Here is a 27700-nt window from a genome sequence, read left to right on the forward strand (position 1 = left end):
ATAACACACTCTCAAAAAAAAAAACTTGGAATAATAACAGTACTTGGTTTAAAGACTTCCTATAAAGCTACAATAATCAAGAAAATATGTAAAAGGGCAGATATGTAAATAAATAATACAGAAAAGAGAGTCCAGAAATATACCCATATTTATAGGATTAATATATGTTTACAAAGCCTCTAGAGCAGTGGTTCTCAACCTTCCTAATGCCACGACCCTTTAATACAGTTCCTCATGTTGTGGTGACCCCCAACCATAAAATTATCTTCGTTGCTACTTCATAGCTGTAATTTTGCTACTGTTAATGAATCGTAATGTGAATATCGATTTATACAGGTTGAGAACCGCTAGCAGGGTCACCTAAGACCATCGGAAAACACAGATATTTACATTACGATTCATTAACAGTAGCAAAATTACAGTTATGAAGTAGCAACGAAAATAATTTTATGGTTGGGGGTCACCACAACATGAGGAACTGTATTAAAGGGTTGTGGCATTAGGAAGGTTGAGAACCACTGCTCTAGAGCAATCAGTGGGAAAAAGTAAGCCCAACAAAAGGTGCTGGAACAGCTAGATAACCGTATTTTGAAAAATGAGCCTCAATTCTGTTCTTATACTATGCACAAAAATTAATTTGAAATGGTTAATCAATAAGAAGCAGAAAGCTTCTTGAAGAAAACATAATATAACATATTCACAATCTTCAAGATTTCTTAGACACGATACAGAAAGTAGTAACTATAAAAAAATATGACAAATTAGACTGCTCATAAAAAGACACTTAAGAATATGAATAGGCATGCCACAAACTGGGAGAGAATATTCACAATACACACATCTAACAAAGGACTTGTTTAAAGGATATATAACACCAACACAATAATAAGAGGACAAATATAAACAATAAAAATGGGGGAAGTTTTTTTGAACAGACACTTCCCAAAAGAAAATATAAAATGACTAATAAACACATGAAAAATTACTCTATACTAAAAGCATTATGGAACTGAATACTATTTCTACAGCCACTAAAATGTCTAAAATCATAACACCTAATGTTGGAAATATGTGGAATAATTTGGAACTCTCTTGCATTGCTGGTGGCAGTGTAAAATTGTACCACCTCTTTGAAAAAAGATTTGGCAACTACTTTTGACATTAAATATATATCTATGATCAAACAATCCCCCTCATTATATACCTTAAAGAAACGAAAATATATATCAACAAAAAAACTGTACAGAAATATTCAGTCATTCTATTCATAATAGTCCCAAACTGGAAACAATTCAAATGTCCATCAGCATGAAGATGGATACATTTTTTAAATGTGTTTTTATTGATTTCAGAGAGAGGAATGGAGAGGGAGAGAGGGATAGAAACAGAAATGCTGAGAGAGGATCATTGATCGGCTTCTGCATGCCCTCCCACTGGGGATCAAGCCTGCAACCTGGACAGGTGCCCTGACCAGGAATTGAACCATGACCTCCTGGTTCCTGGGTCAGCACTCAACCACTGAGCAACACCAGCCAGGTGAAAATGGATAAATTTGTAGTATATTGACTCAAAGGAATGCTACTCAGTAATTAAATAGGTGCAAACTGTTGATGCAAGCATCTCAAAAATAGCTCACTGAGTAAAAGAAGCCTTACAAAAGTCACTTATATGAAATTATAAACTGGGCAAAACTAATCTTTGGCAAAAGAAATCTGAGCTAGAGGGAATGTGTCTTCTAGGGAGCTGGATGAACATAATGGCATTTTGTAAATATTCTATATCTCTATTCTACATCTTGTTGGAGTGTAAGTTACACTAGTGAACGTATTTTTTAAAATACATCAAACTACTGTAAGATGTAAAATTTCCACATTTAATTTAAATATGCCTCATTTAAAAAATTCACTTTTTTTCCTAAGAGGGAGATTATTACTTTATTTTGGTTTGGTTCCGGCTTTCCACTTCAGTCCCTTTCCCTGCTTCTAACTTTCATATTGTACAATCCACCAATATCAACTACTTATAATTCCCTAAACATACATTTGTGCATGGACTCTGTCTGCTTGGAATGTTCCTTCCCTCTTTTCACCTATAAAACATTCACTTGTAAATTGTAAGGCTGCAGTGAGTTCACTTCCTCTCCAAAGCCTATCCTATTCTTTTAGGAAAGCCTTTGGAAAGAAAGTTAATATCTTTGGAAAGGCAAAATAATATCTTCCACTTCTGTTCAATTTGGTGCCTCATTTCAACTTTTATTACTGCATATCAAAAAAAAGAAGGAACTTTCACCATTTGCAACAGCATTGGGGGACTTGGAGAGTATTATGCTAAATGAAATGAGCCAGTCAGAGAAAGATAAATATCACATGATCTCACTCATATGCAGAAATCTAATGAACAAAAGGAATTGATGAACAAAACAGAACCAGAAGCATGGGTGCATGGAATAGACTGGCCAGTGCTGGAGGGGAGGAGTTGGACGTGACTGGATAAAGAAGTGAAGGAATTAAAGAACATATATGTATACCCTACGGACAGGGACAATAGTTTGGTGAAGGCCAAGAGAGGGGGAGACAGGGGTAGGTGGAGGTAGGCAAAGTGCTGGGAAAATGGGGACACTTGCAATTATGTCAACATTAAAAATTTTAATAAAAAAAAAATCTTGGTGAAACAATATATCAAGTAAAGGAACACCTGATATTTAATCATTATGTGCAATAAAGTTGCTTTTATAATTAACAAAAGCATTTTGAGAGTTTATTTACATGTCTTTCACCATATATAGTCCTTAAGAGTAGGGACTATATCCATAGCACCTACTATATAATAGCAACAACAATAAATGATCATTTATTTAATAGACTAGAGGCCCACTGAATGAAATTTGTTCACGGGAGGGGGGGGAGGGGAGGGGGGGGTGGTTGTCCCTCAGCCCAGCCTGCACCCTCTCCAATCTGGGACCCCTTGAGGGATGTCCAACCATCCATTTAGGCCCGATCCTGGTGACATCCCTATCATAATCCAGGACTGCTGGCTCCCAACTGCTCACCTGCCTCTGCCTGATTGCCCCTAACCACTTCTGCCTGCCAGCCTGATCACCCCCTAACCACTCACGCCCAACTGCTCCCCGGCCAGCCTGATTGCCCCTAACTGCCCTCCCCTGCTGGCCTGGCCTCCCCAAACTGCCCTCCCCAGCAGGCCTGGTCCCCCCCCCAACTGCCCTCCCCTGTAGGCCTGGGTCCCCGCCCCACCTGCCCTACCCTGCTGGCCTGGTCTCCCTCAACTGCCCTGCTCTGCTGGCCCAGTCACCCCTAACTGCCCTCCCTGCTGGCCTGATCAACCACAACTGCCCTCCCCTACAGGCTTGGTCCCCCCCAACTGCCGTACCCTGCAGGCCTGATTCCCCAGCAAGTGCCCTCCACTGCAGGCCTGGTCCCCCCCTACAACTGCCCTCCCCTGCAGGCCTGGTCCCTCCCAACTGCCCTCCCCTGTAGGCCTGGGTCCCCCACAACTGTCCTCCCCTGCAGGCCTGGTCCTCCCCCAACTGCCTTCCCCTGCAGGCCTGGGTTCCCCTCAACTGTCCTCCCCTGCAGGCCTGGTCCCTCCCAACTGCTCTCCCTTGCTGGCCTGGTCTGCCCCAACTGCCCTCCTCTGCTGGCCTGGTCACCCCCAACTCCCCTCCTCTGCTGGGCTGGTCATCCCTAACTGCCCTCCCCTGCAGGCCATCTTGTGGTGGCCATCTTGTGTCTTTGAGTGATGGTCAATTTGCATATTACTCTTTTATTAGATAGGCCTAGAGGCCAGGTGCATGAAATTCAGGCATGGGGCATGTGTCCCTCAGCCCAGCCTGCACCCTCTCCAATCTGGGACCCCTTGAGGGATGTCCGACTGTCCATTTAGGCCCGATCCCAGGAGGATCAGGCATAAACGGGCATTCAGACATCCCTCTCACAATCCAAGACTGCTGGCTCCCAACTGCTCGCCTGCCTGCCTTCCTGATTGCCCTAACCGCTTCTGCCTGCCAGCCTGATCACCCCCTAACCACTCCCCTGCCAGCCTGATTGATGCCTAATTGCTCCCTGCCAGCCTGTTTGCCCCTAACTGCCCTCCCCTGTAGGCCTGATCACCCCTAACTGCCCTCCCCTACAGGCCTGGTCCCCTCCAACTGCTCTCTCCTACAGGCCTGGGTCTCCCCCAACTGCCCTTCCCTGCAGGCCCGGTCACCCCAACTTCCCTCCTCTGCAGGCCTGGTCACCCCTAACTGCCCTTCCCTGCAGGCTTGATTGCCCCCAACTGCCCTCCCTTGCAGGCCTGGTCCCTCCCAACTGCCCTCCCCTGCTGGCCTGATCATCCACAACTGCCCTCCCTTGCAGGCCTGGTCCCTTCCCAACTACCCTCCCCTGCTGGCCATCTTGTCGTGTCCATCTTGTGTCCAATGGGGGCAGCCATCTTGTATGTTGGAGTGATGGTCAATTTGCATATTACTCTTTTATTAGATAGGATAGAGGCCTGGTGCATGGGTGGGGGTTTGCCCAGCTGGTTTGCCCTGAAGGGTGTCCTGGATCAGGGTGGGGGTTCCCTTGAGGTGTGGGGCAGCCTGGGTGAGCGGCCTGGGTGGTTTTCAGGCCGGCCATGCCCCCCAGCGACCCAAGCGGAGGCCCTGGTATCTGGGATTTATTTATCTTCTATAATTGAAACTTTGTGGCCTTGAGTGGAGCCAAGACTCCTACTTGCTCCGTGGCTGCAGCCATTTTTGTTGGGATTTATTTATCTTCTATAATTGAAACTTTGTAGCCTTCAGTGGAGGCCTGGGCTGGCCAGGGTGTGTGGAAAGCTTGGCTTCCTCCATCGCTGGGGGCAACCCAAGCCTCCTGTTCGCAGCCATCTTGGTTGGGTTAATTTGCATACTTTCTCCTGATTGGATGTTGGGCGTGGCTTGTGGGTGTAGCAGAGTGGTGGTTAATTTGCATATTACTCTTTTATGAGATAGGATAGTTTTTACTAAAACATAGATAAGCATTTCTCAGCAATATCTCATTTAACTTCCAGCATAATTCTCATTTTACAGGTAATCAAATTGAGGTATAGAGAAGCTGTATTGTCCATCAATAAACACAATGCTAGCATACTGAATGAAGTTAAGCTTTCAACTAAGGTCTCTCTGATTCCAAAATCCATGCTCTAAAATCAATAACTAGGATTAACTACTTCCCAGATTTCCTATGAAAAAAAAATAATGGGCATTACATTATTACATTAATAATTGCATCAAATTGGCCAAAAAATTGTACATTTCTTATGATACCAATGAACTACTAAACCAGCTAAAGTCAAAGATGCCAGAATTTTTTAAAGCAGGGGTAAATATGTATTGTTTTTCTTTCTTATCTCTTGCTACTGACATTTCTGAACATTTTCAGGCAAAGGTAAATTCTTTAACCTCCCCTAGCTATCTGATTTAATTTTTGTCTTAACTACTGCCTGCTGTAATTAGCTGTGTATATAGATGGAAAACATGTTTTATCTTAGATTTATTTCTGTGGTTCATCAAAGATGCAGGAAAAAAATACACTACAAGCTCTTAAATTGGCTTCTAACATATGGAAACCCTGTTAGACAACCCAAGAACTCCCTGGTTTCTTTTAAAAAGATTTGTTTTGAGTTTGCTGTTTTGTTTATGGAATCATTGTGATGTGTGACTTTGGCCCTGGTATCTGCAGCTGCCCAAACTCCTCATTAGTGAATGTCAGCATCATCCCTACAAACTGTCATCTATCTCCTTACTCAGTATCACTTCTTCGGACACTCTGCCTCCTGGACTTTCTCATCTAATAATGAGAATAAACATTAAATCCTTTGTCCTGAACCCCGAACAACACTTAGTTGTTTTTTTTATGTTCATACATTCTATTTATTTTACTTTTTGTTATTGTTGTACAATCTCTAAGAAGTCTAGTGAAAGGATCACTCCTTTTATAAACTGTTAAAAGGAGATCATGGCACCAATTTTTTCAAAAAGCACTAAATAGATTAATATGTATTAAACTTCTGTAATATAAAATCTATATTGCTTCCCTCAGTTATTTTCAGGCCTTAACCTGTTGTATAATGGTTGTCATTAAAACAAAATTTTAGAAGAATATGTGGGTTTAGAACTATGTTGGATTTAGCTTGTGCAGAGAATATAGTTAGCATAGCAGGCCTGAGACTGCTACCCCTAGAAAGGCCTATTTGCAAGCTTGACCTTTGGCTGAAATCTCAGAACTTGAATGGCAAATAGTCTCCCTAAACTAATATTAAGTTTTCCCTAATTAAGAAAAGTAGTTCCCTGTGCCTACACATTTGTACAAACAATATGGTTTATGCTGAAGACCTGCTTTTTACTAGGAATCTGGAATTTTGATACAGATTATAAGCAGAGGGTGATTACAGAGCCAGCTCCCGACAAAAACCATGGGCTTCTAGGCTCAGTCAAGCATCCCTAGTAGATAACATTTAACACATGTTGTTACAATTTGATGCTAGAGAAGTTAAATGTGCCCTGTGTGACTCCCCTGGGAGAGGACTTCTGGAAGTTTGAGCCTGTTTTCTTTCAATTACAACCCTTTCTTTTTTTTCTCTTTGATGATTTTGCTTTGTATCTTTGCAGTGTAATAATTCATCGCCATGAGTCAATATCCTGAGCCCTCTGAGGCCTTCCAGCAAGTCATCAAACCTGTAGCTGGTGTTGGGTTATTCATAAAAATTAATTTTATGAAAATAATAGAACATTCTGTTAAAAATCTTCTTTCTTTGAAGAGCAAATTTAATTATGTATTGATTGATATTTTTTACTTTTTATCTAAATGACTCATTTTTTATAATATAATCTTCAACTGTATTCTTGGTAATACAAATAAATAGTTGTAAAACAAAGAAAGGTGTTCTAAGATGGTTACTTTTATCAGAAAATTCAAGCCACCACTTTTACATACTCATCTGTAAACTCAAATTGCTAAGAGGAATCAATAGATCTAGAGAACAGTCAGAAATTACCAGCTGAAGGTCTAAAGAATTAGTTCCTTGAAAATGTCCATCAATCTCAGCAGGAGATAATGTTTGAAGGAGTTATAATATCTATATTCCAGGAAAATAAATGAACGTCTGTGTGTTGGCCCCAGGCGCAGTGAGAGAGAATGCAAAGTAATCAGTATAGTGGGAACAACTAGAAAAAGTCCGTATTGACTAAGTTCTGTGATGTTGAGTGCCAAGAAAGTTTTTTCAGCTTTCCCACTTAGTCTTCATTTTCTATTTTTGAATTTTTAAAGTGATACTTCTCTACTTTTTTTTATGAAACAAGATTTATTTTTAAAAGGCAAAGTTTTACTGCTAATGAATAATAGTGTTTTCTCTCTTTTAATATCTGTTTTATTACATTTATTGGGTTGACATCTGTTAATGAGATTATGTAGGTTTCACATATATGCATATATTCATAACCCATGCACAGAGCCAACAGTATGAGGAAGGCCTGGTGTTGTGAGGGGGGTGGGCAGAGGGGAAAAAATGGGAGACATCTGTAATACTGTGGACCATTTTAAAAAGAAATAAGTAAAATGAAATTAAACAAACCAACAAAAAGATTGTATAGGTTTCAAGTGTACATTTCTATGATACATGATCGTTATTCTAGAACTGCATTGTGTTCCCACCGCTCCGAGGCAGATCATCTTCCGTCACCGTATATTTGCTCCCCTTCACCCTTTACCATCCCCCAGCCCCCTTTTCTCTCATAACCACCATACTTTTCTGTGTCAATGAGTTTCCATTTTATATCTCGCATATGAGTGAAATGATATGGTTCTTAGTTTTTTATGACTGAATTATTTTGCTTGGCTGGATATATTCAAAGTGCATCTATGTTGTCACAAATGGCAGTATTGCTGAGAATAAAGAACGAAGCTGGAGGTATCAAACTACATGACTTTAAATTGTACTACAGAGTGGACAATAATCAAAACAGCATGATATTGGCATAAAAATAGACACAGAGACCAATGTAACAGAATTGAGAGCCCATGAATAAAACCATATGTATATTAGCATTTTTTTTGACAAGGAGTCAAAAACATACAATGTAAAAAACAAAGCTTCTTTAATAAATGGTGCTGGAAAGACAGGAAAGCCACAGGCAAAAGAAGGAACTAGACTAAAGTTTGTCCCATGTACAAAATTTAATTCAAAATGGATCAAAGACCTAAACATAAGATCTGCAACAATAAATTACATGGAAGAAATCATGGGCACTAAATTTTTGGACCTTGGTCTTAGAGAAGATTTTATAAATTTGACCCCAAAGGCAAGAGAAATAAAGCCAAAAATAAATGAGTGGGATTATGTCAAATTAAAAAGTTTCTGCATTGTAAAGGAAACCAACAACAAAATAAAAAGGCAACTAACTAAATGGGAAAAGATATTTGCAAACAACAGCTTTGACAAGGGGTTAATTTCAAAATTTATAAAGAACTCATACAACTCAACACGAAAACAATCCAATTAAAAACTGGACAGAGGACCTGAACAGACATGTCTCCCAAGAAGACATACAAATGGCCAACAGATATATGAAAAGATTCTCAGTTTCATTAGCTATTAAGGAAATGCAAATCAAAACTACAATGAGATACCACCTCAAATCTGTTAGAATGACCATGATTAACAAGACCAACAATATCAAGTCTGAAGAGGATGTAGAGAAAAAGGAACCCTGATTCACTGCTGGGGGGATGTAAACTGGTACGGGCATTGTAAAAACATAGTATGGTGGTTCCTCAAAAATTTATGAATAAAGTTACTGTATGACCCAGAAATCACTCTTATGGGTATCTACCTAAAATGTTTGAAAACATTTATTTGCAAAGATATATGCACCCTTATGTTCAGTGCTGCATTATTCACAGTGGCCAAGACATGGAAACAACAAAGTATCCTTCAACAGATGATTGAATAAAGAAGATGTGATACATATATACAATGAAATACTACTCAGCTATAAGTAAAGATTAGATATTCCCCCTCTTCTTATACCACTCACAAGGGTAATTAGGATTATTTCCAATCAATAAAAATGGAAAATAGGAAAAAAGGTCAGCTTGATAAAGAAATATGAAATACTCAATGATAAACTAAATAGATTATATGAGTGCTTTGAGGGAAAAGAGAAGCAAAAATAAGAAGGAAAACTTAAAAAGAATTAATTCTTAAAGCAAGAATATGATATAAATAATAATTTCTAAAAATATAGCATTTATAGTGCAAGACACTGTTCTGTATATTAACACATCTACTCTCTACAACAAACCTAAGAGATAGTTGATATATTGTCAATCCCATTTCAACAATGGGGAAACTAAGATTCAGAGAAATAAATATCATTGAAGACCACATTAATTTGAAGAATTGGAATCCAAAGCCAGGTGGTCTGACTCCATCATCCAATCTCTTAACCATTATACTATGTCATATATTTAAAGACATATTTATAGAAAGATTTCTCAAAGTAGTGGTAAAAAATTGTGGATTGCTTTCCAATTTGTAGTTTCATAAGAAACGAAAACTGAGTAGAGGGACCAAAACTAAACCATTCTAACTTATCTTACAGAACCAAACACTTCCTTCCATACACATATATGCCCAAGGAAAGGCTACGCCTTTTCCTAAGGCCACATTCTCTACAGATTGTGCATATGACTTGGGAATATTTTGAATGGTCGTAACTACTTAGTTTTGTAGATAAAACATTTCATGAAATGGACATCTCTATGTTGATACAGACCAAACCACTAAAATATAGGCATACAGAAAAGAGTTGACAAAAAAGTGTGGAGTAGGATGCAAGGTAATTAAAATAACAAACCCTAAGCAGTTTAGGCAGAAAGAGTAAAAAGAAAGGTTAAAAAAGAAATTTTCATGAATACTTCAAAACTATTTTCCAAAATCAGAAATCTTACTTTGGTGCCCATCAGTGATAAGGGCCAAAGTCTGTACCTATGCTTGGAGGAGTATTGTCCAGCTGTAGAGACTAGTGAGACCGATGTCTATTAGCTCACAATTCCATTCTCTCAATATGAATGAAATCTCTGTCTCTGTTTTCTAGAAAAACAAAACAAAATAAAACTCCCACGTATTTAGAGAGCCAGACAGGTGGTTATTTTCTTTCATGGGACTCAGTCTCATCCTTTGAGAGTTGAGTAAGACACACATTTGAGTTTTCACATGCACTGATATGCTTTCTTGCACTTGTTAATAAGAGCTATGTAACCTCTCGTTCCCATTTTGACTTAAGCTATCAAGAAACTCATTTGCAATAGTCTCCTTTAGCCTAGGTTTTCTATTAGTATTATCTCATCATTCTTGCTTGCTTGGTTCTAGCCATAGTATGCTTAATTTAGCTATTTTATTCTATTTGGCTCTCTGGTGATAAGCCATCACAAATTCTCTTTTGAAGTATAAAAAACATAATAGGTTTATTAAATGTACTGCCTAAACTGAGGATAAAAAAGATTTGTTTCATCAGTAGAAATGTAAAAGAATAGATCCAGTGGTTTTGTTAGACAGTAAGTTCAATGCACTTAAATAGTATGTTATGACTGCTAAGAAGTTAACTTCATTTTACTTAGGCTGTACTCAAAGGCATATAGCCCCTATGATATCAAAGAATATGCCCTAGCAAAGTTCTCAGCACATAGCAGATAACAAATGTTTCATAAATTCAAGAAGATATTCCTGTCTTTTTTTTTTTTAATCTTTATTGTTGAAAGTATTACATATGTCTCCCTTTTCCCCCATTGACCTCTCTCAGGCCACCCCTACCCCACACCCCAGGATCTTGTATGCATATATGCATAACTCATGGACACAGACAGATATTACAGATATTCCTGTTCTTTAGATCACATGAGATATTGTGTGCAATGAGTGAAAACACAAAACCACACTTTTAAAAAGACATGTCAGACCATATCAAATATCAAGTATGTGACACTGCTAGTAAAAATAAAAAATGATATAATCACTTTGGCAAGCAGTTTGGTAGTTACTTAAAAAGTTAAACATATATCTATCATAAACCCAGCCATTCCACTCCTAAGTATTTGTTCAAGACAAATGAAAATATACATCTACAAAAAGACATACATAAATGTCCACAGAAACTTTGTTTGTAATTGCCAAAAATTGGAAACCACCCAAACATCTGTCAACAGGTGACTGGATAAATACATTGTGGTATATCCATATAGGGAATACTATCTATAATAATAAAGGTGTAATATGCTAATTAGACCAGATAGCCAAACAACCATCTGGACGTCCTTCCGGATGAAGCTGGGGCTGAAACAGCCGAGCCCCTTGCACTAATTTTGTGCATCAGGCCTCTAGTTCAGCAATAAAAAGGAACATTGATGCATAGAAAACATGGGAAAATTTATAAAGCATTACAATAAGTAAAGAAAGCCTGACCAAAAATACATGCTCTTTGATTCCATTTATATAAAATGCTACAAGATGTAAATAAGTCAATAGTGATAAAGAGCAGATAGTGGTTACCTGGGAATGGGGTTAGAAAGAAAAAGTAACTACCAAGGGTCAAGAGGACACTTGAGGGGTTTAGAAATGCTTGTTGTTTTGTTTTGGTGATGGTTTCTGGGGTATCCACAGATGCCAGAACCCATCAAATTGTACACTTTACATATATGCAGTTTATTATATGCCAATTATACCTCAATAAAAGTTTGTTGTTTTTTTTAAATGAAGAAATAGTAAGAAATAAGAAAAAATGGGAGAAACCAAGATGGCAGCATAGGTAAACACCTGAACTTGCTGCCTCGCACAACCACTTCAAAACTACAACTAAAAGACAAAACGGGTATCATCCAGAACCACGTGAATGCTGACTGAGTGGAAATTCTACAACTAGAAGGAAAGAGAAAAGCACAGTGAGACTCGGAGGAGGAGCGGAGGTGCAGAAGTGAAGTGCAGAGGTACAGAGGTGTGCACATGCGGAAAGGGCTGGCAACTGCGTACGCTGTTGTCTTTTTCAATCGGGAGGAAGACACAAGCTCCCGACTGCTCTGAACTCCAGTTCTGGGTAGGACTCTGGGGACCCAGACTCATACGGGGAGAAACTGGACTGTCTGGCATCGGGTGGAACTCGAGGGCGGCTTTCTCACAGAGGTGCTTTCAGTGATCATTGTTCCTGCACGGTGCCGCAGGACACAGATACACAGGACCTCTTCCAGGCAAGGATGATGGTCAGCCATTGCTGTTTGCTCCACCCTGGTGATTCCCTGAGACCCCACCCCACCCAATTTGTGCACAGAGACTTTTGCATATGAATGGCCTGGCCCTTTGCAATCTGAAACCTAATGTACTGCAGCTGGGTCAAAGAGCCCCAGAGCCTCCAAAAGAAGACCCAAGGCTCAACAGCAGCTTGCATTGCTTCAGAGCTGGGCCTGATCTGGGCACCTCCAAACCCCAAACAAAGAGAAGGAATCTGCATATCTCTCTGTAGCTCCTGCTGGGTGGCCTCTCTCCTTGGAGATCCAACTCTGTACAGTGTTGGATCCAGTGTACCCAGTGGTCAGAGAGAGACCATCCAGACTACAACTCTTCATATCCATAAGAGACACACTCAGGGGGCAGACTCAGTGAGCACCAAAGTCCCACTGAAGCAAGTCTTGCCCCATAAGGGTGTCTCCAGCACAGAATTTCTCCCAACATAGACACAAATAATCCTCACAGCCAATTGGCCCAGAGGTCAATTCCTCCCAGTGATACCAACAACAATCAAGGCTTAACTACAACAAGACTGTGCACACAGCCCACAAAGGGGTGCACCAAGAGTGTCCCCCTCAGGTAATTAGGGAGGCTGAGCCACTGGGCCCTATAGGACACCTAGCACACAAAGCCACACTATCAACTCAGGGAAGCAACCAAAATGCGAAGACAAAGAAACAGGTCACAAATGAAAGAAATGGAGGAAAGCAAACGACTGGATATAGAGTTCAAAACCACGGTTATAAGGTTACTCAAGGATCTTCTAGAAACCGCCGATAAATTTAGTGAGACCCTCAAGGATATGAAAAAGGACCAACTAGAAATTAAGCATATACTGACTGAAATAAAGCATAATATACAGAGATCCAACAGGAGACTAGAGGATCCCAAGAATCAAGTCAAAGATTTGAAATACGAAGAAGCAAAAAACACCCAACCGGAAAAGAAAAAAGAAAAAATAATCCAAAAATATGAAGATAGTGTAAGGAGACTCTGGGACAACTTTAAGCGTACCAACATCAGAATTATGGGGGTGCCAGAAGAAGAGAGAGAGCAAGATATTGAAAATCTATTTGAAGAAATAATGACTGAAAACTTCCCCCACCTGGTGAAAGAAATAGACTTACAAGTTCAGGAAGCACAGAGAACCCCAAACAAAAGGAATCCAAAGAGGACCACACCAAGACACATCATACTTAAAATGCCAAGGGCAAAAGACAAAGAGAGAATCTTGAAAGTAGCAAGATAAAAACAGTTAGTTACCTACAAGGGAGTACCCATACGACTATCAGTTGATTTCTCAACAGAAACTATGCAGGCCAGAAGGGAGTGGCAAGAAATATTCAAAGTGATGTACAGCAAGAACCTACAACCAAGATTACTCTACCCAGCAAAGCTATCATTTAGAACTGAAGGTCAGAAAAAGAGCTTCACAGATAAGAAAAAGCTAAAGGAATTCATCATTGCCAAACCAGTATTATATGAAATGCTGAAGGGTATTCTTGAAGGAGAATGAGAATGAGGAGGAGGAGGAGGAGGAGGAGGAGGAGGAGGAGGAGGAGGAGGAGGAGGAGGAGGAGGAGGAGGAGGAGGAGAAGAAGAAGAAGAAGAAGAAGAAGAAGAAGAAGAAGAAGAAGAAGAAGAAGAAGAAGAAGAAGAAGAAAAAGGTAAAGACAAAAACTATGAACAACAAAGTGAGAACAAATGCATATCTATCAACAAGTGAATCTAAAAATCAAGTGAAGAAAAAGTCTGATGAACAGAATAAACTGGTGAATATAATAGGATCAGGGGCATAGAAAGGGAGTAGACTGACAATTCTCAGGGGAAAGGGGTTTGGGGGGTGTGGGAAGAGACTGGACAAAAATCATACACCTATGGATGAGGACAGTGTTGGGGGGGGGCGGGTAAGGGCAGAGGGTGGGGTGGGAACTGGGTGGAGGGGAGCTATGGGGGGAAAAAGAGGAACAACTGTAATAATCTGAACAATAAAGATTTATTAGTAAAAAAAAAAAAATAAAGAAAAAATGGAACTATACAGACAAGAGCAATATGAATAATAGAAAAGACTCCAAACCATGGTGCTCATTGAGGAAATGAGAATATTGGCCAGGCAAACAGAATCCCCTGCAAATTAAAATAGTCAACTTAACAAAGTGACGTGGGTAGGAAAGTAATTTTATGTTTCCTGAATGGTCCCAAGAGGCAGTCCTGGCAAAATGAACTCTTGATTTCACCCCACTGTATGAGAGAAACTCAAAACAAACTAGCAATAAATTTAATTTCCCCCCAGCCCTTTTCATCAGTATGTGGCAACTACCATCCATCCAGTTGTTCATGCTAAATATTATCCGTACAGCCAACATTCAACATATCAGCAGGTTGTACTGGCTCAACCTTCAAAGCATTCCCTCAGACCACGTGCTTGTCTTCACCACCTCCACTACCACTCTAGCCGCATCTAAAAACACACAAGTATGTGTAAGTGTCTTCTAAAGCTGTGTCACTGCTATCTGCCTCCAAATGGTCTCCCTATTACCACATTTACCCTCTTCCTGTAAAATCCAGTTTCCACAGAAAAGAAGAGCAGCCAGGGTGATCTTTTAAAAATGTAAATAAAATTCTATAATCCCCTGATTAAAATAGTCCAGTGTTCCCTATTATACCTTGAATAAAATCCAAAACATCCTGCCATGCTTTACATGGTCTAGCACTTTCCATCCTTATCCCGAACTATACCATTACCACTGCTGGGTACACTTGACTCTCATTCTCACTGTTCTTCAAAAATACAAGAATTTTCCCCTCAGGGCCTTTTTCCCAATTATTGTTTCTACCTGGAAACTATACTTCCAAATTGATGCCCATCTGGTCCCATCTCATCACTTAAGCTTTAAACATCACCATTTCAGACAAATCATCCCTCTTCATGGATTTAAAGTTTTTTTCCCTCTCCACAGTTGTCTTCTGTTTCATTAGCCTGTTTTTTATTTTCCTCCTAGCACTTAATGCTTATATATAATTCATGTATTTGTTCATTCTTTTATTGGCTGGTCCCATTACTATCCCCAGATTTTAGAAAAATTACAGATTTATAGTAGACAATCAATATTAGAGAGACATAGATCTGTTCAAGGCCAACAGTTACTTTCTAATACTTACTCAAACCTAAGTAATATATGAAGTACTTTATAAGGGAAAAATATATCCTAAGCAACCCCAGCACTGACTTAATTACTTTTGAGTATAATCCTATATAATAAAACCCTAATATGCAAATCAACCAAACAGCCAAATGACCGGCAGAATGACCAGTCGCTATGACACACACTGACCACCAGGGGGCAGATGATCAATGCAGGAGCTGCCCCTAGTTGAGCATCTGCCCCCCAAGAGGGAGGCGACTGGTGGCGGCGATCGGGGGGTGGGGCCAGCCAGTGCGCAGCGCCAGGCCACCAGCCAAGGCAGGTGCCAGCGGGGGCCCCTCGATCACCCCGCCTGCCGGTCACTCCACAGATGGCCCTGATTGCTGGCCAGGCCTAGGGACCCTACCCTATACATTGGGAATAGTCTCTTAGATTTAAAAATTAAAACCTGGCAAGTCCACTCTAACACTGAAAAAACAGGGTGATGCAGTGATGACATGCATGGACTCTGGCTTGCACATTTTGTGGTCAGCTCTGATTCTGACACTTATAACTGTGTGACAAAGCCAATTAACTTCTCTCTGCTTCAGTGTTTCCACCCATAAGATGGGGAAAATGGTACTACTGCCACAGAAGGATCATGTTATGTACTACTTTTTATAATCAGGGCAAAAAAATGTAGCTGCCCATACAACAGCAAGATGCTTTTCACCTGTATGAAAAGTATGGTCACTGGTGCATGCAGTGTTCCAGATTCCAAGAGGGATATCTGCCTGCCAGTTTAGGCCCTACATCCCCCGAGGGGTCCCAGATTGTAAGAGGATGCAGGGCAAACTGAGGGACACATCCGCCTCAATGCACAAATTTCATGCACCGGGCCTCTAGTGTTACATAATTATTTATAATCAAAATTTTTGAATGAGTTCTTTGTTTATAGCTCATTTATTATTACTATAAAAAAGATACACCAATAAATACAGTCAAATTTTTTAAAAAAATATTTTAATAAAACATATATGTAAATGATAGATATTGCTGCTTTATTGAAACCAATTTCTTTTTTTTTAATACATGTATTTTTTTTATTTCAAGGAGGAAGGGAGAGGTAGAGAGAAAGATAGAAACATCAATGATGAGAGAGAATCATTAACTGGCTGCAGGGCCCCCTACCAGGACTGAGCCCACAACTCAGGCATGTGCCCTTGACCAGAATCGAAACCAGGATCCTTCCATCCACAGGCTGATGTTCTATCCACCGAGCCAAACCTGCTAGGGCTGAAACCAATTTCTTGTAGCATGAACACAACACTACTGGTTGTTACAACAAGGGGTTGCTAGCATTTGGTCGCCTGAACCACGATGAATTGTCAAAACACTCATCCTCAAGTTATTTCCATCTTGTTTGAACCTTTCATAAATCTACATTATATAATTTGTATTTCTCATTTATTCTTCTACATAAACTTTAGAATTGTTGTGAGTGTGCGTGTGTGTATCCTAAACCAGGTACTTTGATTGAAATTGCATTACATTTATCTATTTATTTATTTGGCAAGAAATGACAGCATCTTGGAACATGGTATTTATTTTCAGTTATTTGATTATTATTATTTTATCTCTAACTTTAAAAATAGGTTTATGTAATTATTAAAGGTATTCCTGGTTATTTTATGTTTTTGATACTAGTATAAAGAGACTTTTTTTTCAATTAACATTTTACTTTATTAATGTTTTCTCCTGTCTGTGCTCCTCACTAAATTCTCTTAATTTTGTTCTCTTAATACACTTTATTTGAATTGTGTAGATTTACTATCAAATCACATGTAAATAATGACAATTAATTTATTTTTTATTTTAATGTTTAATTTCCTTTCTATTATCCAGAAATATCAAATGATGTAGAATAATCATGATGATACGAAGCATCCTTGGTTTGTGTCTTGTATTAAAAGGTCAGTCTTAGTATTTCTTCACATTCTATGATGTTTTCAGTTTGATGTTAGAAGGTTTTTGGCATACTTTGGTAATTTTATTCTCTTCCTGTTGTATATAAGTTTTTACCTAGAATGGCCATTGGTTTTTATCAAATGATTTTCATGTCTGTGTTTTTAGAATCATATGATCTTACTCCATGATTCTCTTTTAATATAATGAGTAATATTGGTACATTGTTAATTGTAAAATATCTATCCATCCATGGAGTATAAACTATTTTAAACAAAGCAGTCAAAATCATAGTTCTAACAACTAAACATACAAATACAGTATGAAGGTGTTTGGGCTTAGCAGCAGTTCTTGCAAACTCATCAGATCCCCTACGCCCCTAGAATCACTCCTCCCCTGCATTCCCTACTCTCTGGAACATAACACTTTGCAGCCAGCCAGAACCAAAGTCATCTTAACTCATTTTCTTTCTCTGACTACTCTGACTCCCACAGCCAATCTGTCTCCTCATTCTGTTCATTCTACTTTCTAAACATCTCCCAATTTCAAATACCACATCCATTGACTTAGGTCCTCAATATCTCTACCACTTGGGCTAGAGAATTCTAATAGGAATTGTGGTCTCCCATATTACTCCCACAATCCCAAAAGACCTTCCATACTTCGGCTAGAAACTGAGTATGGCATTTATTGCTTAAAATGCAATGTTTTGTCATAAATAGGAAGATGGTCTCCAAACTCCTTAAAATGGCACATAAGGTCCTGCATGATCTGCCCCTCACCCTGCCAGTCTCTGCCTCCATTCCCCATGCATGCAACCCAAAGCTGTAGGTATGTTAATGTTCATCATGATCTCAAATGCCCCCTTGCAGTTTCACATCCTTTCATTGTAGCTAACAAGCTTCCTGACTATGCTCCTCCCCACAAACCCCTTCACTCATAGTGTCCTTTCCTAAACAATCCTATCTAATAAAAGGGTAATATACAAATTAATCATCACTCTGTCACAAAGATGGTGGTGCCCATAGCCACAAGATGGCGGCACCCAGTCCTCTCAGCCCCGCCGGAGTCCTCCAGTCCTGGGGGGGCAGCTCCTGAGACCCGGCAGCGTGAGTGGCCTGGCAGAATGCTTGCTTCATCACTGTGGCGACGAGGCAGGCATTCTACCCCGGCTGCGGAGGGCCTCTGGCCAGGCTGGGGCACGGATGGGCCTCTGGGCCATGGAGAGCCTCTGAGCAGCGGGCGCAGAGCAGCCTGGCCCCACAGAGAGCTACTGGCACACGGATTCGTGTGCAGGGCTACTAGTAATAATAATAATTTTTGATTACCACTCTCAAAGAAGGAGCTAGTCTTAGACTATTAGTTTAGTCATCTTCCACCCCCTCTTCATTTAACTTCAGAATCCCTAGTATTTGGGACAGTATATTGCACAGTGTGGAGACCCAGTTGGGTTTATATGTATATATTGAACTTTAGATGAACACAAATTGAATTTAGCAATGTACATGCTGATTTTCAACTTAATTCTAAGGTCAAAGTACACAAAAGGTCACAGTATTCTGTATAGGTACTACTCCATATGCATACTGTACTAAAATCAGGACAAAAGAAGACACTGAACAATTGGAATGATTCCAGAGAAGGCACTAGGGCAAGGACCTTAACAACAAGGGCACATAAGATTTTCAAGATGTTTCAGATCAAGGAAGGACTGGCAACTCAACTGCAGGAACATAGATTGTTTGGATATAAAGGAGACAGAATAATTGTCTCCTATACTTGTAGTCTTCAACTCAGAGTTGAAGAGAAGAAAAGGAATAGAATCACAGATCACAGGACAAAGAGCCAATTCTCACCTTAGGCAAGAGGAATATAAGAAACTTTCATCCATATGATATAATTCATAGTAATGAAATAACTATAAGTCTTTAGCTTCTCCTGGTGTTTCTCAAAGAGAAGTGAATGGCAGTTTTGAGTGGAAGAGTTCCTAGTTAGAATTATTCTAGGCATTGCAGAACATTTAGCATCTCAGGTTCCCATCCACAAAAGCCTAATAATGTCCATTGGTCACTGGAACAATAAAAAATGCCCTAATTTATTAAAAACTGCTTTCATTTGAGGATAACTGAAATTCATACTATGTTTTTGAAATTGTGCAAGGTATTTTTAATATATTCTTTAATTCTCTCAACAACAAAGCAAGATAGTAACTGTCATTTCCACGTTAAGATAAAGAAATTAAAGATCCGCTGGTAGCAGACAGAACTTCCTGAATCACATTGCCTGCTTGTATCTCTGACAACAGAACATTTTAAGATTTCTCTTAGATTGCATGGCCTATTCAGCTACCTGAGACTCTGTTAAGGTTCTGGGATGCAGACTATTGATTTCACTTGCAAATATTTTCAGTGGCCAAACCATTTACATTCAGGCTCCTGTCTCCTGAACTGAATTTAATTCTTATGGTAGCTCTACCACTTTGAAATGATCTAGTTTCACATCCTATTCACTCTTGTTTTGACCTATTTCACTGTAGTCAGACTTACCATGTAACAGTATGTAAAAATTACCTACTTATAAAAATTAATCAAGTAGTTTAAGTAAAGAGAAATGAGGCAGCCTGCCAAAGACCATAAAGCAAATGAATCTGGAGTCAAATCCATGTCAGTACTGAAATCAATAAGTTGAGAATAAAAGAAGTCACATTTTAGTTGTGCAAGGAAACTGTTTATAGGCTATATATAAACACATTTGAAGAAAATAATGTAATATAATTGTTAAAAATTCATGAACTCATCTGAGTTTGAATCCTAGAACTTGACAATTTATTAATTTCATGACTTTGGGTAAGTTATTCAACCTCCTGTACCTCAGTTTTCTCATGTGTTAAATGAGATCACAGTAGTATGTACTTCATAATGTGTGAAATAAATAAATAAACTAATACATAAAAATGCTTAGAATATTTTCTGGAACATTCAAAGTTCCCCATAAATTTTAACTGTTTATGATTTTGAAGGAATTGAATAATTCCAACTCTATCATTTGTTATCTTGGGAAAGTCATTTATCTCTCTAGGTTTGCTTTCTTGTCACTAAACAATTATTTAAAAGAGTCAGTTCAGAAATTCTAGTTTTATTAATACAAATTCATCAACTTTTTATCCTCCAAAATTTTCACTGGATATATGTGACTGATGCATCATTGGTTGCACATTTCCTTTTGAATACTACATAACCTTTGTCTTACATCACTATTTTGCTGACACCAAACAGCAGTTATTTCTGGTTGTTTTTTGAATTAATAGGTTCTGTTAACACCTATGACAATTGTCCATGGCTCACTCTTTATATCTGCCCACCCAAGGAACAGAAAGTACAGACTAGCTATCATAGTTGTGTCTGTCTAATGAGAAGGGGAAAGGATCTAATGCTTGCAAGTACAACATGTGCTGAGTTTTGGATTATTCAGTTTGTTGATCTTCTAAGAGAATTGATCATGAAATGTGTTTTATGTCTTAATATAAGATGGCTACTTCTACAAAATCTATACTCCATTTGCTGCATTTTATCCTGCCAGCTGTCTCTTTGGGATCTTGTCTAATAAAATATACGAGTGTCTCTTTTCCCCTCCTATTCATTATCTCTAAAAGCATTTCAGTATCTTATTTGGTGATAACAAGTGTCTATTCAATTTCTGCAATGATAGGAAATCTATGTTTTAAGTCATGCTTGTCAACCACCTGAGCTTCCACTAGTGTTTGGAAAATCTAACACACAAATACTGCTTTAATAAATCAGCTCCACGAATTAGTTCATTCAGCATGAAATAATAATGTCAATGAAAGGAGACAATTTATATGTTACTAGTTAATGAATTCAATAAATTCTTCTAGACATTACTGGTCATTCTTTTGTAAAAATTAATTGTGTTTTCATTATATTTCAGGCAATATGCTGGGCATAACAATTTTTAAAACTTAACACGGCTCTTCTTTTACTTTATTTATTTTGTTTGTTATTTTTTTAAATATGCTTTTATTGATTTCAGAGAGAGAAAGGGAGAAGGAGAAATAGAAACATCAATGATGAGAGATAATCATTGATCCACTCCTTCCTGCATGTCCTCTACTGGGGATCAAGTCTGCAACCTTGGCATGTGCCCTGACCAGGAATCGAACTATGACCTCCTGGTTCATGGGTTGATGCTCAAACACTGAGCTACACTGGCCTGGCTTTTTTGTTTTGTTTTTTAGATTTCACAAATAAGTAAAATGTTATGGTACTTGTCTTTCTTTGTCTGACTTATTTCACATACCATAATACCCTCAGGGGTCCTCAAACTTTTTAAACAGGAGGCCAGTTTACTGTCCCTCAGACCGTTGGACTATAGTTTTAAAAAAAAAACTATGAACAAATTCCTATGCGCACTGTGGGCCCGGGATGAGTCAGCTGCTAAGCAGGATAGGCAGCGGCACCTGGTGGGCCGGATAAATGTCCTCAGCGGGCCACATGTGGCCTGCGGGCCGTAGTTTGAGGATGTCTGCCGGGTACATCCATACTGTTGCAAATGGTATGATTTTATTCTTTTTTATAGCCAAGTAATATTCCATAGGAAATATGTACCACATATTCTTCACTTAAATGTCTATTAATGGACACTTATATGGCTTATTATGTCTTGGCTATTGTAAATACTTGGCCATTATTAGCTACTTTATAAATATTTTTTGAATAGCTGAAATGACTAGGAACATAATGTGTAACATACGTATTAAAAAGAAAACAAAACAGAAAATATCCATATTAGTTATATATTAATGATAGAATTATGAGTTTTCTGGTGTCTGTAGTTTCCTATTTCAGAGTTTCTATTACTTTCAAAATCAGGAAAAAGTTTCCTAAATATGATTTAAAATTATTTATAAAACTAGTTACTAATCTCTGGCTATGGCCCAAATAACATTAATTTATTTAGAAAAGGGTCTTCTAGAAAGAATAATTCTTAGAAATGGAAGTTTAAATATTGGACCAAAGTTCTCTCAGGTATACACAAAAGTTATATGTCTTTCTTACAAAGCCTTAACTTACTAGCCTATTGCATCCGAAGTGTTTTTGTTTTGTTTTTTAATTTCAGAGAGGAAGGGAGAAGGAGAGAGAGATGGAAACATCAGGAATGAGAGAGAATCACTGATTGGCTACCTCCTGCATGCTCCCTACTGAGGATCAAGCCTGCAACTCAGGCATGTGCCCTGTCCGGAAATCAAACCCTGACTTCCTGGTTCTAGATCGATGCTCAACCAACTGAGCCAAACCAGCCAGGGCCATCCAAAGTGTTTTTAAATATTAACAGCATATATGATTGTTTACAGAGAGTTACTTAATTAGAGATATATCTGGAACTAATTTAAATCTGAGCACACAATCATAAACACACATCTAGGTCTATTTATTAGGACATACTTTTTTTAAAAAAACCTGTAATTAGATGGATTTGGCATTTTAAAGCAAAGGGAAAAGTATGGTATGTCAAATTATTCCAAACGTATAATGCTTTGCCCTCAGGTCCTATATATTTATCAGCATATTCCAACTATACTTTGAGAGAGTACAAGAGTTTGAACAACAGAGATCAATACAAAACAAAGCAGTAGAATAGGAATTGGTATGGGGAAAGTGGTAAGGGAAGGAAGTTAAGGGATCCAAGCACTCATGAGTTCACTGCAACTAACAATTCAGCAGGTATCAATTTGCAGTAATAGAAAACCAACAGCATCCTTAACCATATGGCTTTACTACGTGCCAAAGGGTTCTATCCGCTTTCAATAGCATTGCTTTGAATTGTGAAAGCAAACGATTCCTACGTGTTTACTGCTATTTCTAGAGACTGAAAAAAGACACCATGCTTGGCACCCTTAAGAAGATGTTCCCTGTGAACTTAAGCGGAGTTACTAGTAATTCCTTCCTCTTCTCTGTAAACATTCAATATAGTACATACATTATTGTTGTATGTATTATGTTTCTAAAATAGTTTTCACATCATCTCCTCTAGTCAACAAAGCTCCACAAGAACTTATGTAGCTCTAGATCCAGAGCTCCTGGAACATAGTAGTTGTTAAATACACTTTGGCTGGAAAAAAAAAAAGAATAAGTGGAATATTGTTTTTGTAATTTACAGTTATCCTATATATTTTATGAAGCACACATATTTAAATGTTTTATACCCTCAAGAATAAATAATTATAGCTGTCATGCTTTGGTCCAGCATAAACAGAGATTCTAGGGGCGACAAATATTCAATATACATATTGTCGTTTCCTTGAGCTACATGCATGGCAGACATGTTTAACCAATCACGACATCCTTGCTGTGGAGTTAGAATGGGTTTTGGAATCTTCATCACAGTGTCCTAGGGAGCCTCCACAAGAGTTCTAATCGCTTCTCTTTCTGATCTTCTGAACACTCTCAGAGGAATCCCATTTGAAAACCCATCACTTTTTAAGATTTACAGGTACCATGAAATGTACTCTTTTGCCTCAATATATTAAAGTTCTATAAAATACAACATTGTACCCCTTATGTGTGCTAGCATGCTTTTTCAATGCCATGTCAAATGAGGCTCCAAAGTCACTTCCTGTGATTAAATTATTTTAATATTAAACTACTAGAGGCCTGGTGCATGAATTCATGCATGGGTGGGGTCCCTCGGCTTGGCTGGTGATCAGGGCCGATTGAGGCCAGCTGGCCAGGAGTAGGGACCATGGGAGGTTGGCTGGCCATGGGAGGTTGGCTGTGGGAGCACACTGACCACCAGGGGGCAGCTCCTGTGTTGAGTGTCTGCCCCCTGGTGGTTAGTGCGCATCATGGTAACCGGTCGACAGATCATTCAGTCAACCAATCATTCGGTCAACCAGTCATGATGGTCACTTAGACTTTTATATATATATATATATATAGATTATCATTAGTCACTATTATTTTTGTTTTTTGCTTTTACTTATAAGAATAAGGGGAACGAAGAGACGTAAAGGCCATGTTAAGAACTGTTGCACTAGCACTCTGCCAGCACAGCCAGACAGGAAAGAAGCTGCTGCTGTGACTGTGGACCAGGCCCTGCCTATTGATTTAGCAAGTAGGAAACCTTTGCATCTCGGCAGGTGTGAGAATATCCGCTTCCTGCTGCTCTGAAGCACCTGTCCAAGGCCAGCACAAAGTAGCTGCCTTATTTAATGGAGGCAATAAAGACAGAACAAGAAAAGTCCTATGGAGGGCATACTGAGGAGACAACTAAAATTACTGCTCTTGAAAAAGCTAGGATTTGTGAGTCTTAGCAGGAGGCCTGCAACAGCTCTTGTAGGAGCAAAGTCCCAGACCAGCCTCTCAGGGCCTCCAACAAATGCAGAATTGTATCCAGGGGTCACAAAACGCCATTATCAACAACCAGTCCACATGCTTGCTGGTGGTGAGAACTGAACAGTGACTCTCAGAGAATGCCAAGAGTAGAAGTTAGCTCGAGTTGGCTTAAAAAAATAATAATAACCTGATATTCTTAAAAATTCTACTTCTTCATTAACTCCATGTGGTCATTGAGGCAAAATACAGCATGCAAAATCCTTTTTATTAATTCAAATTGTTGTTTTATATGCATTTTTTAAAATATCATTTCTTCTTTTTAAATTGATTTCAAAGAGGAAGGGAGAGGGAGAGACAGATAGAAACATCAGTGTTGAGAGAGAATCATTGATTGACTGCCTCCTACATGCACCCACTGGAGATGGAGCAGGCAACCCAGGCATGTGCCCTGACTGGGAATCGAACCGTGACCTCCTGGTTCATAGGTCGACGCTCAACCACTGAGCCACTGAGGCCGGGCCATCATTTATTTAAAAGTGTGGAAGCAGCCGTTCTTCTTCCGCAGTTAGAGTGAATGCAGAGGTCTGGTGGAAGGCCGGTGGGAAGAAAGCTGGAAGCTGGGCCAGTGGGGTACTGGTCACCAGAAAGTCTGAGCCAAATACCAGGCTGTGAGTGAGTGCAGTCGGAAACATTGTGTACTCTGATCGGAATCATGGCAGATGACCCAGTTTTGGTTTTTTAATTAGTTTATCATGCTAGGAGTAACAGTAAAAATAAGAACAGCTAATTTTAGGTGGGCTGTTTTTTTTGTGTTGTGCACTTTACATACTTTATCTTAATTGACTTAAATCAAATTTAGGAGGTAAATATTAGTATCTAAACTTTATAGATCAAAACACCGAGGCTTAGAGAGGCTAAGTGGCACACTTAAAATCACACTGCTAATGACCAGAGGGGCCAGAATCAAACACAAGAAGTTTAAGTTTAGAGTATGCACACATCCAGGAAGAAAAAAATGAAGTTACCAGATTTTCTTTAAGGGACTTAAAAGCTAGAACAAATTCAAATTTACATTGGGAACAGATAGAAAAAAACAATGTGACTGTTCTTTCTTTAGTTCTAGAAGAAAGGACCTTGTGGATATGCCAGACCTCCCTTTTTCCCCAGGGAGTAAGCCCAAGTCCATTTTTAAAAAAGATTTTTTAAAATTGATTTTAGAGAAAGGAAGGGAGAGAGAAGGAAAGAGGGGGGAAAAAAAGAGACATTGATGTAAGAGACAAACATCGATCATTTGCCTCCTTCACGCACAGTGACCAGGGACTGAACCCACCACCTGGTTATGTGTCTTGACCAGGAATTGAACCTGGAACATTTCGGTGAACAGAACGATGCTCCAACCAACTGAGCCACACTGGCCAAGGCCCAATTTCATTTTTTAATAGATAAGGAATATTGTGTTAAGGAAACAGTACAAGATTCTTATTCAGGATCCCCTTGCTCGACTTTGAATGTTTCAATTCCTGGTAAGGTTTGCGAGTATGTAAGAAAGTGGCGCAGTGGCCTGTGGGGACATCTCTGCACATTGTTATTCTAGTGGCACCAGCCTGAGATAGGGCAGCGAGCAACGAGCACAAAGTTCACGCTGACCTATATGGTGATTCAAATCATGGAACAGAGCACAGCTAAGCATTTAGCCTTTGCTGCTGAACCACAGAGGTGACTAAATTATCACCATCAAAGGGCGTAAGGTCTTGGGAAGATTTTTTGGAATCTATAATTCAAATCATTACTGATTTGATAAAAAAAAAATCCTTCTTTGCAGAAAATGCTGATAAACTGAAACAATAAATGTAATACCTAAGATGAAAGGTAAGGCAATGGATACCTTAAAAGTGATTTGAGGATGATAGCCATTCTGACAGGTGTGAGATGGAATCGCATTGTCGTTTTGCTTTGCATCTCTCGGATAATTAGTGACTTTGAGCATGTTTTCACGTGTCTCTTGGCCTTCCTTCTGTCTTCTTTCGAAAAGATTCTATTTAGGTCTGTTGCCCATTTTTTTATTGGATCATTTATCTTCCTTTTATTAAGTTGTATAAGCTGCCTGTAGATGTTGGAGATTAAACCTTTATCAGTGATAACATTTGCAAATATGTTCTCCCATACAGTGGGGTTTCTTGTTGTTTTGTTGATGGTTTCTTTTGCTGTGCAAAAGCTTTTTATTTTGATGTAGTCCCATTTGTTTATTTTCTCTTTGGCTTCCATTGCCCTAGGGGCAGTATCAGTGAAAAAGTTCTTTTGGCATATGTCTGAGATTTTGCTGCCTGTGGATTCCTCTAGTATTTTTATGGTTTCCCGTCTTATATTTAAGTCCTGTAACCATTTTGAGTTTATTTTTGTGTATGGTGTAAGTTGGTGATCTAGTTTCATTTTTTTGCATGTATCTGTCCAATTTTCCCAACACCATTTATTGAAGAGACTGTCTTGAATCAACAAACGACAAGTGTTGGCGAGGATGCGGAGAAAAAGGAACCCTCGTGCACTGCTGGTGGGAATGCAGACTGGTGAAGCCACTGTGGAGAACAGTATGGAGTTTCCTCAAAAAACTGAAAATGGAACTCCCATTTGACCCAGTAATCCCACTCCTGGGAATATATCCTAAGAAACTAGAAACACCAATCAGAAAGGATATATGCACCCCTATGTTCATAGCAGCACAATTTACAATAGCTAAGATTTGGAAACAGCCTAAGTGCCCATCAGCAGATGACTGGATCAGAAAACTATGGTACATCTACACAATGGAATACTATGCTGCCATAAAAAAGAAGGAATTACTACCATTTGTAAGCACCTGGATGGAATTAGAGAACATTATGCTAAGTGAAATAAGCCAGTCAATGAAAGAAAAATACCACATGATCTCACTCATTTGGGGATAAT

General features: G+C 39.1%; 1 protein-coding gene and 1 pseudogene across 4 annotated transcripts in view; one reads left to right on the forward strand and one right to left on the reverse strand.

Moving 5' to 3' along the window:
• The window catches only part of LOC308257712 (phosphoserine aminotransferase-like), a 48672-nt pseudogene extending 24080 nt beyond the window's left edge, over window positions 1-24592 (forward strand). Inside the window, exon 3 of the transcript in view lies at window positions 24409-24592. The product of the transcript in view is annotated as a phosphoserine aminotransferase-like (transcript). The remainder of the gene's footprint in view (window positions 1-24408) is intronic.
• Window positions 1-27700, reverse strand: part of CTNNA3 (catenin alpha 3) — a 1399627-nt gene that overhangs the window by 697861 nt on the left and 674066 nt on the right. The window lies entirely within an intron of this gene.

This window comes from Plecotus auritus (genome assembly GCF_963455305.1).
Source record: "Plecotus auritus genome assembly, chromosome: 9".
Lineage (NCBI taxonomy): Eukaryota > Metazoa > Chordata > Mammalia > Chiroptera > Vespertilionidae > Plecotus > Plecotus auritus.